We start from the raw sequence: 13,575 nt of genomic DNA on the forward strand, positions 1-13,575 counted from the left end.
ACCTCCCTGGGGGTGATCAAGGGTGATGGTTCAAATGCAGAGAATAATTTCGCCACACCTAGTGTGTGTGTGTGTGACAATCATTGGCACTTTAACTGAACTTTTAATGATGTTATTCATATTATTCAGATTGAAAAGCTTAAGGGGCCGCATGTGGCCCCCGGACGTTCATTTGCCCAGGTCTGTGCTAAGGTGATCTCTAGAAGTGGTCCACACTCCATGTCAGTAGGTGGCGGTAATGCACACCAGAAGGTTGCTTGCCAACCTGCTATAAAAACAAAAGAGGAAGAAGAAGATCCACACTTCCGGGTGGTGATGACGTCGCGTCGTGACGTCATATTTCAAAATGGCAGAGCCCGCGGAAAGACCCCCTGGAGTCGACTCCATTTCCCAAGAAAATATGTCAACAGCGCGACTTGTAACAATTATAAGGCCGAGGAGGGTTATTTGAACACACACCATTCAATTATTATAAATGAAAGTCACGTTTTTTAACCGCTCCGGTCTCGTCCCAGCGGAAGTGACGCTAGCACGTCATCAGAATACAACAGGTTGCTAACTAACACGCCTCCTATCATGTCAGCGCTGTTATTTGTTCCAATGTCATTCATTCCTTCTCATTTAGATCAACACGACGAGAGAGACATTCTGCCGCTAGACGAAGGTCACCGAGCAGCGACGAAGTTTGCATTTTCGGTAGGTGAGTGTTCAATTGTCCTCCGAGAAAAGTTGCATGAAGTCATTCTATTACACAGGTGAAAGTCATACACACATAATATGCTGGAAAAGTCCATTCATGTCAGCAATTAACTTCAAATGTCAAACTCATTTGTGATGTTAAAGGGAAAACAATACTTAACTTAAATGTATTTATATTATTCAAATGTGAATTATGCTGTATAATAGACTGTATTTATGTGAATAATGCTGTATAATCAGTGTTGGGACTAACGCGTTACAAAGTAACTAGTAGTCTAACGCGTTATTTTTTATATTCAGTAACTCAGTTACCGTTACTACATGATGCGTTGCTGCGTTATTTGATGTCATTTCTTATGTAGTATCGGCTAAAAACAGAAGATCTGAGTGTGTTTTATTGGAGAGTTGCAGTGTCGTCCTTCTGAATGATTCCCGGGCGCGGCGCCGCTGCTGCCCACTGCTCCCCAAGGGGATGGGTCAAATGCAGAGGACAAATTTCACCACGCCTAGTGTGTGTGTGTGACAATCATTGGTACTTTAACTTTAACTTAACTTAATTCTTCCTGTGTCACAACGGGGACAAGAGAAGAGGCGCTGTGTGTGTGTGTGTGTGTGTGTGTGTGTGTGTGTGTGTGTGTGTGTGTGTGTGTGTGTGTGTGTGTGTGTGTGGAGAGGGGTGGGGGGGGGGGCGTGTCTGTGTTTACTTACAAGACATCATGGTGGAGCTGAAGCCGAGTTTCTTAACATGGAGATATTCTAGACTGACCATGTGTCTTCTTTTGCGGGGCTGTCCGGGCGGAGTTTCTTAAATGCCTCAAATGTCCGGCAGGGTTGCGTATATTTTCAATGTACGTTCAGGGTTAAGATGGGGTTAAAAACAAAACTAATTGTGCACACGCAGCAGCATTCGTGAGGGAGGGACAGAGAGAGCGAGGGAGTGGATTGATTGATTGAGACTTTTATTAATAGATTGCACAGTACAGTACATATTCCGTACAATTGACCACTAAATGGTAACACCCGAATAAGTTTTTCAACTTGTTTAAATCGGGGTCCACATTAATCAATTTATTTCAAACTGTCATTGCTCAAAACATAATATTGAATCAAAATCAATGTTATTATGAATTATTGACCTATCCAAGGTTCCCATTACTTCACATCAAATATTCCACTTTGAAAAATATTTTTGGTGGAAGATTTTGCATATTTTGTGTGTTTGCCATTAAAAACATAGTTTTGTTCGACAAAAAAGGGCGGAAAACAAACAGACAAAAAAACAACATAACTAAAACATTTTGAAATGAGGGATAGATCTGAAGTTGATGTAGACTCCAGAGATTTAAGCGTTAAATATAAAATGTTTGTATGCCCTGGCACACCCTTATCATCATTTCATGACCCAAGCAAAACACTTTTTACACTTTTATACTGAAATAAATACACCTACAACTTATTCAAGAAAAACATAGAAAAAACTACCAGCAGCGGTAAAGTTTAGATCCATGAAGGAAAGAAGAAAGTGAATGAATGTTTATAACTGAATACATTTACATATGTATACACATTTGTTTTCTTTCTTTATTATTTTTTTTTATGAATTAAGTAACGTTTATGGCAACCTTTTTCCAAAACACAATATATAATGTGAGATATAACAGGATAATGCATACGTTTATCTTTTTTGTTGTCAAAACGCTTACCAAAAAGTGGGACCCCAAAAATTTACTGTAGGACCCCATTTTTATGACTTGATGGGGTCCCTGGGACCCCATTTTGAAAATTCCTAGCGCTGATCAACAGATTGTATTATTCTCCAGTGCAATAACAGTACTTAAATGAAGGCTTAAAGGGCATTAATGGTAGCTTTAAAAAAAGAAGAAGAAAAAAACAAGTAACTAAATAGTTACTTTTCACAATAACGCATTACTTTTTGGTGTAAGTAACTGAGTTAGTAACTGAGTTGCTTTTGAAATAAAGTAACTAGTAACTGTAACTAGTTACTGGTTTTCAGTAACTAACCCAACACTGTGTATAATAGACTGTATTTATGTTATTCACAAGTGAATAATGCTGTATAATAGACTGTATTTATATTATTCACATGTAAAAAAGGGGGACCAGAGGGTGTGTGCTAATTACAGGGGTATCACACTACTCAGCCTCCCTGGGAAAGTTTACGCCAAGGTACTGGAAAGGAGGGTCCGGCCGATAGTCGAACCTCAGATTCAAGAGGAGCAATGTGGATTCCGTCCTGGTCGTGGAACAACTGACCAACTCTTTACGCTTGCGGGAATCCTGGAGAGGGCCTGGGAGTATGCCTATCCAGTCTACATGTGTTTTGTGGATTTGGAGAAGGCATATGACCGCGTCCCTCGGGAGATCTTGTGGGAGGTGCTGAGGGAGTACGGAGTGAGGGGAACCCTGTTGAGGGCCATCCAATCTCTGTACAACCAAAGCGAGAGTTGTGTCCGGGTGCTTGGATGTAAGTCGGATCCGTTTCCAGTGGGGGTTGGTCTCCGCCAGGGCTGCGCTCTGTCACCTATCCTGTTTGTGATTTTCATGGACAGGATTTCTAGGCGGAGTCGTGCCCATGGCGGAGAGGGTATACGTCTCGGGGGGCTAAAGGTTGCGTCACTGTTGTTTGCAGATGATGTGGTCCTGATGGCACCTTCGGTTCGTGACCTTCAGCTCTCACTGGATCGGTTCGCAGCCGAGTGTTCAGCGGCTGGAATGAGGATCAGCATCTCCAAATCTGAGGCCATGGTTCTCAGCAGGAAACCGATGGTTAGTACAGTCCGGGTAGGGGACAGGACTCTGTCCCAGGTGGAGGAGTTTAAGTATCTCGGGGTCTTGTTCACGAGTGAGGGAAAGATGGAGAAGGAAATCAGCCGGAGAATCGGAGCAGCTGGGGCAGTATTGCAGTCTCTCTGCCGCACTGTTGTGACGAAACGGGAGCTGAGCCAGAAGGCAAAGCTCTCGGTCTACCGAGCTATCTACATTCCTACTCTCACCTATGGTCATGAAGTGTGGGTAATGACCGAAAGAATAAGATCGCGGATACAAGCGGCCGAAATGAGTTTCCTCAGAAGGGTGGCTGGCATCTCCCTTAGAGATAGGGTGAGAAGTGCAGTCACCCGAGAGAGACTCGGAGTAGAGCCGCTGCTCCTTCGCTTGGAAAGGAGCCAGCTTAGGTGGTTCGGGCATCTCGTGCGGATGCCTCACGAGCGTCTCCCTAGGGAGGTCCTCGTTGCACGTCCCACTGGGAGGAGGCCCCGCGGCAGGCCAAGGACCAGATGGGGGGATTACATCTCCTCTCTGGCCTGGGAACGCTTCGGGATTCCCCAGGAGGAAGTCGCAAATGTTGCTCTGGAGAGGGAAGTCTGGGGGTCTTTGCTGGAGCTGCTGTCCCCGCGACCCGATTCCGGATAAGCGGTTGAAGATGGATGGATGGACATGTAAAAAATACCTTAGTGTTTATTTTTATTGTGAGCGAACTGTGGTGCTGAATTTCCCCGAGGGATCAATAAAGTACTTTCTATTCTATTCTATTCTAAAAACATCCAAATCCATTGCTATTCTTTATATAAAGTAAGACACATGCTGAATAAGAAATATCTGCACATGATTCCTTGAGTAATTCGATTACAAAATACATTCGAGGAATTGTTGCTGCCTCGAGGTGTCGTACATATTTTTTTTTACGGCATTTTGCCTGGTTCACTAAACAGTAGTCAAAGCTCACGTTTCGCACAGACTGTTTAGGTGTTGCACAGCGTGTTTACGTCACAGATCATCCCCCCCTTGCACTGCACGACACCGCTCTTTTAAGTACGCTCGAGTTTAGAAAACGTTTAAACGGCACCGTATGATAATCATCAAAAACGCACGAGAGACAAGAACTTTGTTTATGCGGTCACACCACACAGCACATAGGGCTGTGAGCGCACCTGTTTTTATTAGCACATACACATTTTTAGCTGTGCGTGTCAGCCTTCAATAATGAAAACAGGCGTTTAGGAAATAAGACGATTAGGCCAACCACAATAATTGAGGGCACATCTTAACGTGTATAATTAAACAAAATTATGATTTATTCGATTAATCGATCGGGATATTCGATAGAATACTCGATTACTAAAATATTTGATAGCTGCAGCTGTAGTTATATTATTCTTTTATTTTTCCATACCTAACATACTGTGTTGAACTTTGGGGAAATGTTTATAGAACAAACACAGGCTCAATAATTCAACTTGAAAAAAAGGTCATTAGAATAATACACAAGGCTGGCTACAATGAACCTACCAATCCATTATTCGTAAGTTCTAATGTAGAGGTGTCAAACTCGTTTTAGATCGGGGGCCACATGGACAAAAATCTACTCCCAAGTGGGCCGGACTGGTAAAATCAAGGCACGATAACTTAAAAATAAAGACAACTTCAGATTGTTTGTTTTTTTCTTTGTTAAAAATAGAGCAAGCACATTCTGAAAATGTACAAATCATAATGTTGTTGTTTTTTTTTTTACACTTACATGTTGCGGTTAATAGTATTCTACCTTTATTTGTCGATATGTATACTTTCTGATTAAATGATGTGATATTGTTCATCAGTCAACTCATTGGTGTTCATTTTTAATCTATTAAGATCAAATAATAATATGTTATTTAAATGGAGGCTTCTCACATGATGAGATAACTTCTGGAAATGACTGGCTCATAAGGGTCAAAGGTATAAATGTGTGTGTCCAAGTTAAAGGAAAAGGCAGGCTGTCTTCTTCTAATGGATTTATTACAATCTTTACAAGCTGGGTAACGTTTGCTGTGGTCTGGAACAACATGGCGCACAAACAACTATCAGAAATGCAGCCAATATTACGTACAGATCATGTGTCATGAGACATGCAAATATAAATGAAATGCACAGAGGACATAAGTAAAGGGAATTAAATGAGCTCAAATATTCCTACAAACGAGTCATAATGATGCAATATGTACATACAGCTAGCTTAAATAGCATGTTAGCATTGATTAGCTTGCAGTCATGCTCTGACCAAATATGCCTGATTAGCACTCCAACAAGTCAATAACATCAACAAAGCTCACCTTTTGTGCATTCGCGCACAGCGTAGAACGTTTGGTGGACAAAATGAGACAAAGAAGAAGTGGCATAAAACACGTCTTTCTGTGGCAGCGTCGGAGAAAGTTGTACATGTAAACAAACAACAATGAGTTCAAGGATCGCTGAAATTAGTAGGACAAAACAGTGCTTGCTAAATCCTCTCATCAGTGAAGCATGTTTAACATAAACAGTGGGACTTCTAACAATTAGGAAGGTTTGTGTCATGTTTGTTCTCCTACAGAAAATATATTCAAATAAAAATGTTCTTCATCTTTTTCCATTTTCACACATCTCTGAAAGAGGTCCAGGGAGCCACGAGGGCGGTGCTAAAGAGACGCGGGTTGCTGACCCCCGGCCTACACCCTAGACTGGCCGCCAGTTCATCACAGGACACATGAACAAGCCTTCGCCCTCAAATCAGAGAAGTATTCATTTACTCTAACATGATTTTTATTCAGTTCAATGCATTTATTGTCATTGTCATAGTGAATAACACACACACTGCATAGTAACCATGTATCAAAAATGCATTAGGTGGTGCAATCCTGACCCATGAAACGCGTAAACACAAAGGGTGCCACGAACGATGCACAAAATTCACAGTCTGGTATGGATCGGTACTTGAGCGGCGCCGTTCGATGCATTTTTTCAATACCCAAAAGAGGGAAATGTTCATGCCTTTTTTTTAACTTGTGGTTTATTGAAATTGTCGTTGTCCACGACAGAAAACGGTCGGCAAGGCGAGTTTATTTACAGAGCACAGTTCGTACTACAGGCAGGCCAGTCTAGTACCCGCACTCTTTTACTACGAAGCCACGCTGTTGTAACACGTGCAGAATGTGGCTCGGCGATATCTTACTGAAATAAGCAGGGGCGGCCATGAAAAAGACGTCGCTTGGATGGCAACTTTTGTTGCTCCAAAACCTGTATGTACCTTTCAGCATTAATGGTGCCTTCACAAACGTGTAAGTTACCCACTAATACACCCCCATATCATCAATCTTTATTGCAGACCTTAAGATCCATTTAAACATATAAAAACAGAATATAATACATTAAAAAACAAAACAATAAAAACATACATTAAAAACAAAACAAAACAAGTTTTCCATACAATTACAGACGCTGGGTTTTCAACTTTGCGCCTAGAACAATCCGGATGGTTCTTTTCCTCTTTGGACCGGAGGACACGACGTCCACAGTTTCCAAAAACAATTTGAAATGTGGACTTGTCAGACCACAGAACACTTTTCCAGTTTGCATCAGTACATCTTAGATGAGCTCGGGCCGAGCGAAGCCGGCGGCGTTTCTGGGTGTTGTTGATAAATGGCATTCGCTTTGCATTGTAGAGTTTTAACTTGCACTTACAGATGTAGCGACGAACTGTAGTTACTGACAGTGGTTTTCTGAAGTGTTCCTGAGTTCATGTGGTGATATCCTTTACACACTGATGTCGCTTTTTGATGCAGTACCAACACAAATACAACTTTGAAACTATGTGCTTTCTGAGAAGATTACCGTAGTAACTAGTATATCATGCAAAAGCGCAGATTCCAACCAATCAGTCCATCTTAGATGAGCTCGGGCCGAGCGAAGCCAGCGGCGTTTCTGGGTGTTGTTGCATTTATCAACAACACCCAGAAACGCAGAGTTTTGAGGACGAAAATGAATTGATACCATTTTAGAATAAGGCTGTAACATAGCAAAATGTGGCAAAAAATGAAGCGCTGTGAATACTTTCCGGATGCAGTGTACAGTATAAAGGGCAGATCAATAGAAGTGATAATTAGACGTTGCAGTTCATGGGTGGGATGTGAGAGAGGGTCACTGCCTGAGGATACAGACGAGCTGTTGGCAAGTTGTCCTGGCACGTATAGACCTGTTCCTTCTACCTGAGGGCCGCAGGTGAGGAGCAGGGTGTTGTTGGTCACGCAGGATGCTGTGCACTCGCCTCAGACAGCAGGTAGTGTAGACTGTGCCCATCTCTGGAAGACTTGATTTTTTTTCAGCTGTTTTAATCACCGATTAGAGAGTCTGCTGTCATGGCACACTTATAAAAGCTCACTCTTACACTAGGAAGCGGAGTCATTCATTGCGCTTTACCTGACACATGAAACGTGACAAATACGATCGCTGAGATGAAACGGATCAGGCCCGTGAACAGGTTCTATCCGGATGAATTTGCTAAGTATACAAATGAGCTGAAATTTTTCTATGAAAGAAACTGCTGTTTTAAATGTGTCCACTAGATGTGGCAATGGCAATTCTTTGTATCTTTGTAGATTAGACCTGGGCATTCTGCGGCCCGCGGGCCGCATCCGGCCCTTTGTGCGTCCCTGTCCGGCCCGCGTGAGGCCAATTATAAATTACAAAATAAATTTAAAAAAGTATCTATGTCGAGTGTGCAATACAACGGTGCTGCTTTTGTTTTGAAAATCGTTATTTGTATTACTTCCGTGTGGACGTATGCGTGATTGTGAGTGAATGTGAACTGCAATTACAAAATAAAGTTGAAAAAACATCTATGTCCTGCGCGCAATACAACTGTGCTGCTTTTATTTTGAAAAGTATTATTTATGGGCGTGTGTCCGTGTGTAACCTGCGAGTGAAGGTGCACATGCAGCGACAAGTGATGCACGGTTTACACCCGAGACGCCAAAAAGAGAAAAGTTGATGAGGAATGCCGTGTTTTCAACAACACATGAACTGCAAAGCAACGTCCCCTCACCTAAGGTGCGTGCCTGCGCAATTGCGCACTGCTCAAGCGTCCGCTGCGCGCAGCAAGTATATATGCCGCGCACCAAATCAAATCCCATCTGAATTCTAAACAAAATAAACATATTTATTCTATGGAATTTTGCAATGCAACTTTGAGTGACAGTGACAACAAGCGGCCCTAATGGTGTTCGTCAACACCGTTCAATTATTGTAACGTCTATCGAGATGCTTCGAGGACAGGAATTATATCGATCACTTTATTGAACAAAACTGTTTATATTCGGACATAACCACACCAAAAACATGAGTAAAACAATTATATCTCGAAAAACTAGTCATTTTCTGCCGTACAAACCAGGCCAAAAGCAACTTGTCATCTGTCACCAACACGCATAGCACTAAACCACTGGTGCGTTTAAGGCCACACAAAAAGTCGGACAACTCAAACACCACACAAAGTTACACTATGACTCCTCAGTCATACGTGTGCTTATTTTACTGTCATTTATTATTAATGTTAATTTATATATATTAGTCATGGAATGCTGTTACACACACTATGTTGAAGTATTACTATTATTATTATTATTATTATTATTTATCTTACGGTATATATCAAAAATAATATTGAGCAAAATTTAATTGAAATATTGTCGATGTGGCCCTCCAGCAGTGCTCGGGTAGCTCATGCGGCCCCCGGTAAAATTAATTGCCCACCCCTGTTGTAGATGATGCTACATACAGTATGTACAAAAAAAAAAAAACCACATGATGTTAGTGCAACAGTCGAAGAAAATTAGCAAACTACATAAATAACATCCTGTAATTTGATTTTGATATATATTTTTTTTATCTTGTTAGATTGAAAATGAACACCAATGAGTTGACTGATGAACATTATCAATCAATCAATCAATCAATGTTTATTTATATAGCCCTAAATCACAAGTGTCTCAAAGGGCTGTACAAGCCACAACGACATCCTCGGTACAGAGCCCACATACGGGCAAGGAAAAACTCACCCCAGTGGGACGTCGGTGAATGACTATGAGAAACCTTGGAGAGGACCGCATATGTGGGTAACCCCCCCCCTCTAGGGGAGACCGAAAGCAACGGATGTCGAGTGGGTCTGACATAACATTGTGAAAGTCCAGTCCACAGTGGATCCAACACATCAGCGGGAGTCCAGTCCACAGCGGGGCCAACAGGAAACCATCCCGAGCGGAGACGGGTCAGCAGCGCAGAGATGTCCCCAACCGATGCACAGGCTAGTGGTCCACCCGGGGTCCCGGCTCTGGACAGCCAGCACTTCATCCATGGCCACCGGACCTATGCAACTCCCCCTCGCAAGGGACAGGGGAGAAGAGGAGAGAAGAAAAGAAACGGCAGATCAACTGGTCTAAAAAAGGGGGGTCTATTTAAAGGCTAGATTATACAAATGAGTTTTAAGATGGGACTTAAATGCTTCTACTGAGGTAGCATCTCTAACTGTTACCGGGAGGGCATTCCAGAGTACTGGAGCCCGAATAGAAAACGCTCTATAGCCCGCAGACTTTTTTTTGGCTCTGGGAATCACTAATAAGCCGGAGTTCTTTGAACGCAGATTTCTTGTCGGGACATATGGTACAATACAATCGGCGAGATAGGCTGGAGCTAAACCGTGTAGTATTTTATACATAAGTAGTAAAACCTTAAAGTCGCATCTTAAGTGCACAGGAAGCCAGTGCAAGTGAGCCAGTATAGGCGTAATATGATCAAACTTTCTTGTTTTTGTCAAAAGCCTTGCAGCCGCATTTTGTACCAACTGTAATCTTTTAATGCTAGACATAGGGAGGCCCGAAAATAATACGTTACAGTAATCGAGACAAGACGTAACGAACGCATGAATAATGATCTCAGCGCCGCTAGTGGACAAGATGGAACGAATTTTAGCGATATTACGGAGATGAAGGAAGGCCGTTTTAGTAACACTCTTAATGTGTGACTCAAACGAGAGAGTTGGGTCGAAGATAATACCCAGATTCTTTACAGAGTCGCCTTGTTTAATTGTTTAGGTTGTCAAATGTTAAGGTGGTATTATTAAATAGATGTCGGTGTCTAGCAGGACCGATAATCAGCATTTCCGTTTTCTTAGCGTTGAGTTGCAAAAAGTTAGCGGACATCCATTGTTTAATTTCATTAAGACATCACGTCATTTATTCAGAAAGTATAAATAACGACAATTAAAGGTAGAACACTATTAACTGCAACATGTAAGTGTAAAAAAACAACATGATTTGTTTATTTTTGAGAAATTCTATTTTTAAACAAAGAAAACAATCTGAAGTTGTCTTTATTTTTAAGTTATCGTGCCGTGATTTTACCAGTCCGGCCCACTTGGGAGTAGATTTTTCTCAATGTGGCCCCCGATCTAAAATGAGTTTGACACCTCTGGCCTAGATAAATTGGTAAACATCCTCACAAATATTGATATAAAGCATTACCGTATTTTCCGGACCATAGGGCACACCGGAATATAAGGAGCACTGCCGATGAATGGTCTATTTTTGATCTTTTTTTCATATATAAGGCGCACCGGATTATAAGGCGCATTAAAGGAGTCATAATATATATATTTTTTTCTAAATGTAAAAGACTTCCTTGGGGTCTACATAACATGTAATGGTGGTTCTTTGCTCAAAATGTTGCATAGATGATGTTTTACACATCATCTTCAAGCCGCTTCCGGGTGCGCCGTTTTGTGGGCGGTCTTATTTACGTAGCTCACCTTCGGCAGCGTCTTCTCCCCGTCATCTTTGTTGTGAAGTGTCAAAAGATGGAGCTAACTGTTTTAATGACATTCAGACTTTACTTCAATCAATAACGGAGCAGCATCTCCTCATCCAGAAACAACAACACCAGAAATGTGTCCCGTGAAAAACCGTCCGACCAGAACTCTAATAACTAAAGTTCCTTGGGTGAATAATGGTAACTCACTACACCGGTATGTTTTAGGGCTTTCATGGCGAGTTTACTGACTGAAATAAGTAAGAACTTTACACTGCTTTTTATTAGAAATGGCAACAGCAGAGGATGGATGTCCCATAACAAGAAGGTGGAGAAAAAGAAGAAGCTTATCGACTACGGTGTCGGCACGGACTACAAAGGCGGACCTGCACAAATTTTCAGGTACCAGAAGGTAAGAAAAGTTTCTTTTGCATAATATTGCGAAACAAAACACCAGAAAATATGTCTTACCTTATACACACACCATAATAATACTCCTATGTTGAAGCACAGTACAATCCATCAAGCGGTGCAGTTTCATAGCTGACCAAAGTCCTACTAAAACATTTTGATAGATTTTTGAGCGCCGTGTGTAATGTTCTATATTTTCAATGGAGCATATACAATGTTGGTGTTGTTTACTTGAGTCATATTGCGGTCTACACGAAATCAAATCAAATCAATAATGGAGCAGCATCTCCTCATCCGGAAACAACCACACCGGAAATGTGTCCCGTGAAAAACCGTTCAACCGGAGCTCTCTAATAACTAAACTTCCTTGGGTGAATAATGTAAACTCACTACACCGGTATGTTTTAGCGCTTTCATGGCAAGTTTACTGACAGATATAAGTGAGAACTTGACACTACTTTATATTAGAAATGGCAACAGCGGAGGATGAATGTCACATAACAAGAAGATAGAGAAAAAGAAGAAGCTTATTAACTACAAAGGCGGACACACAATTTTTCAGGACTCATGCAGATCCCAAATACAGATCAGCAGGTACCAGAAGTTAAGAAAAGTTGCATAATATTGCGAAACAAAACGCCAGATAATGTCTTACCTTATACACACACCATAATAATAGTCGTATGTTTAATGCGCCGACAATCCTTCAAGCGGTGCGGCTTCATAGCTGACCAAAGTCGTGCTAAAACATTTTGATAGATTTTTGAGCGCCGTGTCTAATGTTCTATATTTTCAACGGAACATTTAAAATGTTGCTGTTGTTTACTTAAAAGCCATCATAGTGCAGGCTACATGTATCTCTTATGTTTGACTGCCATCTACTGCTCACACTTATAATTACACCATGTACCAAATAAAATAGCCTCGAGGTGGGTAAGCTCAACCAAACTTGTTCATTACATTAGGCGCAACTGTGTAAGGCGCACTGAGAAATAAAAAAGGATTTTAAATGCGCCTTATAGTCCGGAAATTACGGTAAACGCATTGGCCAAAAAGTGCATTGTGTGTCCTCGCCGCGATCTATTTTACATTGTTGAAATGTCGGCAAAGCAAATGTGAGTATGTGAAGAACGAACCTGGAGTGAAACAGCGCACAATTCAACGTCAAGTTCGGTCTCGATACCTTTCATCTTTACCATGGAAAAAAGGACGTACGCCAGGTTTTTGTGCATAAGCACAACATAACACGAGGCCCCTGCTGAATTGGGATCTGGTCACCCTTAGATATAGAGCAGTGGGAAAAGTGGAAGTGTGCCTGCTAACTCTCACATGCTGTGTGATTTGATAATAACATAAAAAAAGTCCACAATCCAATTTCACAGTGTGATGTTCAGTCAAAGGTCGTGCACTTTGGATCCTATTAAAAGTTCAAATGGACCGAGAGCACCCTCGCATAATGTAGGTGCACGGTGGTGATGATGGCGGTGGCAAATTAATATGTACAGTACAGTACATTATTACCTTTTTAACACTAAATTACAAAAAAAAAATGTTTTGCTAAAATGTCGTAAGGGGGGACCCTTACAAAAAATTCCAAAAAACGGACCTGCTTCAGCAGCACAATTCTGGTGCTGTAGTTTTAGGAGATGTCTAAAAAAGGTCATCAGGAGTCCCGACAAATCCCGAAATTGGCAGAAAATGCTTTTTTTGGGAAACCTTTTTTTCGCAAAAAAAAATTCAAAAAAACGGACTTGCTTCAGCAGCACAATTCTGGTGCTGTAGTTGTAGGAGATGTCTCAAAACGTCATCAGGAGTCCTGACTAAACCCGTAAATGTAAGAAAATGTATATTTTACGA

At 41.5% G+C, this 13,575-nt stretch overlaps 1 long non-coding RNA gene across 4 annotated transcripts; it reads left to right on the forward strand.

Annotated features, from left to right (window-relative positions):
- Window positions 1-367: 367 nt before the first annotated feature.
- LOC133648344 (uncharacterized) lies at window positions 368-12,069 on the forward strand. Of its 4 annotated transcripts, none has more exons than XR_009825848.1 (4): window positions 368-551; window positions 626-700; window positions 6,124-6,248; window positions 11,596-12,069. It is a non-coding gene; the product is annotated as an uncharacterized LOC133648344 (long non-coding RNA). The 4 variants fall into 4 exon arrangements; XR_009825850.1 differs by having other exon boundaries at window positions 626-696; XR_009825847.1 differs by lacking the exon at window positions 368-551 and having other exon boundaries at window positions 561-700.
- The last annotated feature ends 1,506 nt before the right edge of the window (window positions 12,070-13,575 follow it).

Source organism: Entelurus aequoreus, linkage group LG04 (genome assembly GCF_033978785.1).
Source record: "Entelurus aequoreus isolate RoL-2023_Sb linkage group LG04, RoL_Eaeq_v1.1, whole genome shotgun sequence".
NCBI classification, from domain to species: Eukaryota; Metazoa; Chordata; class Actinopteri; order Syngnathiformes; family Syngnathidae; genus Entelurus; species Entelurus aequoreus.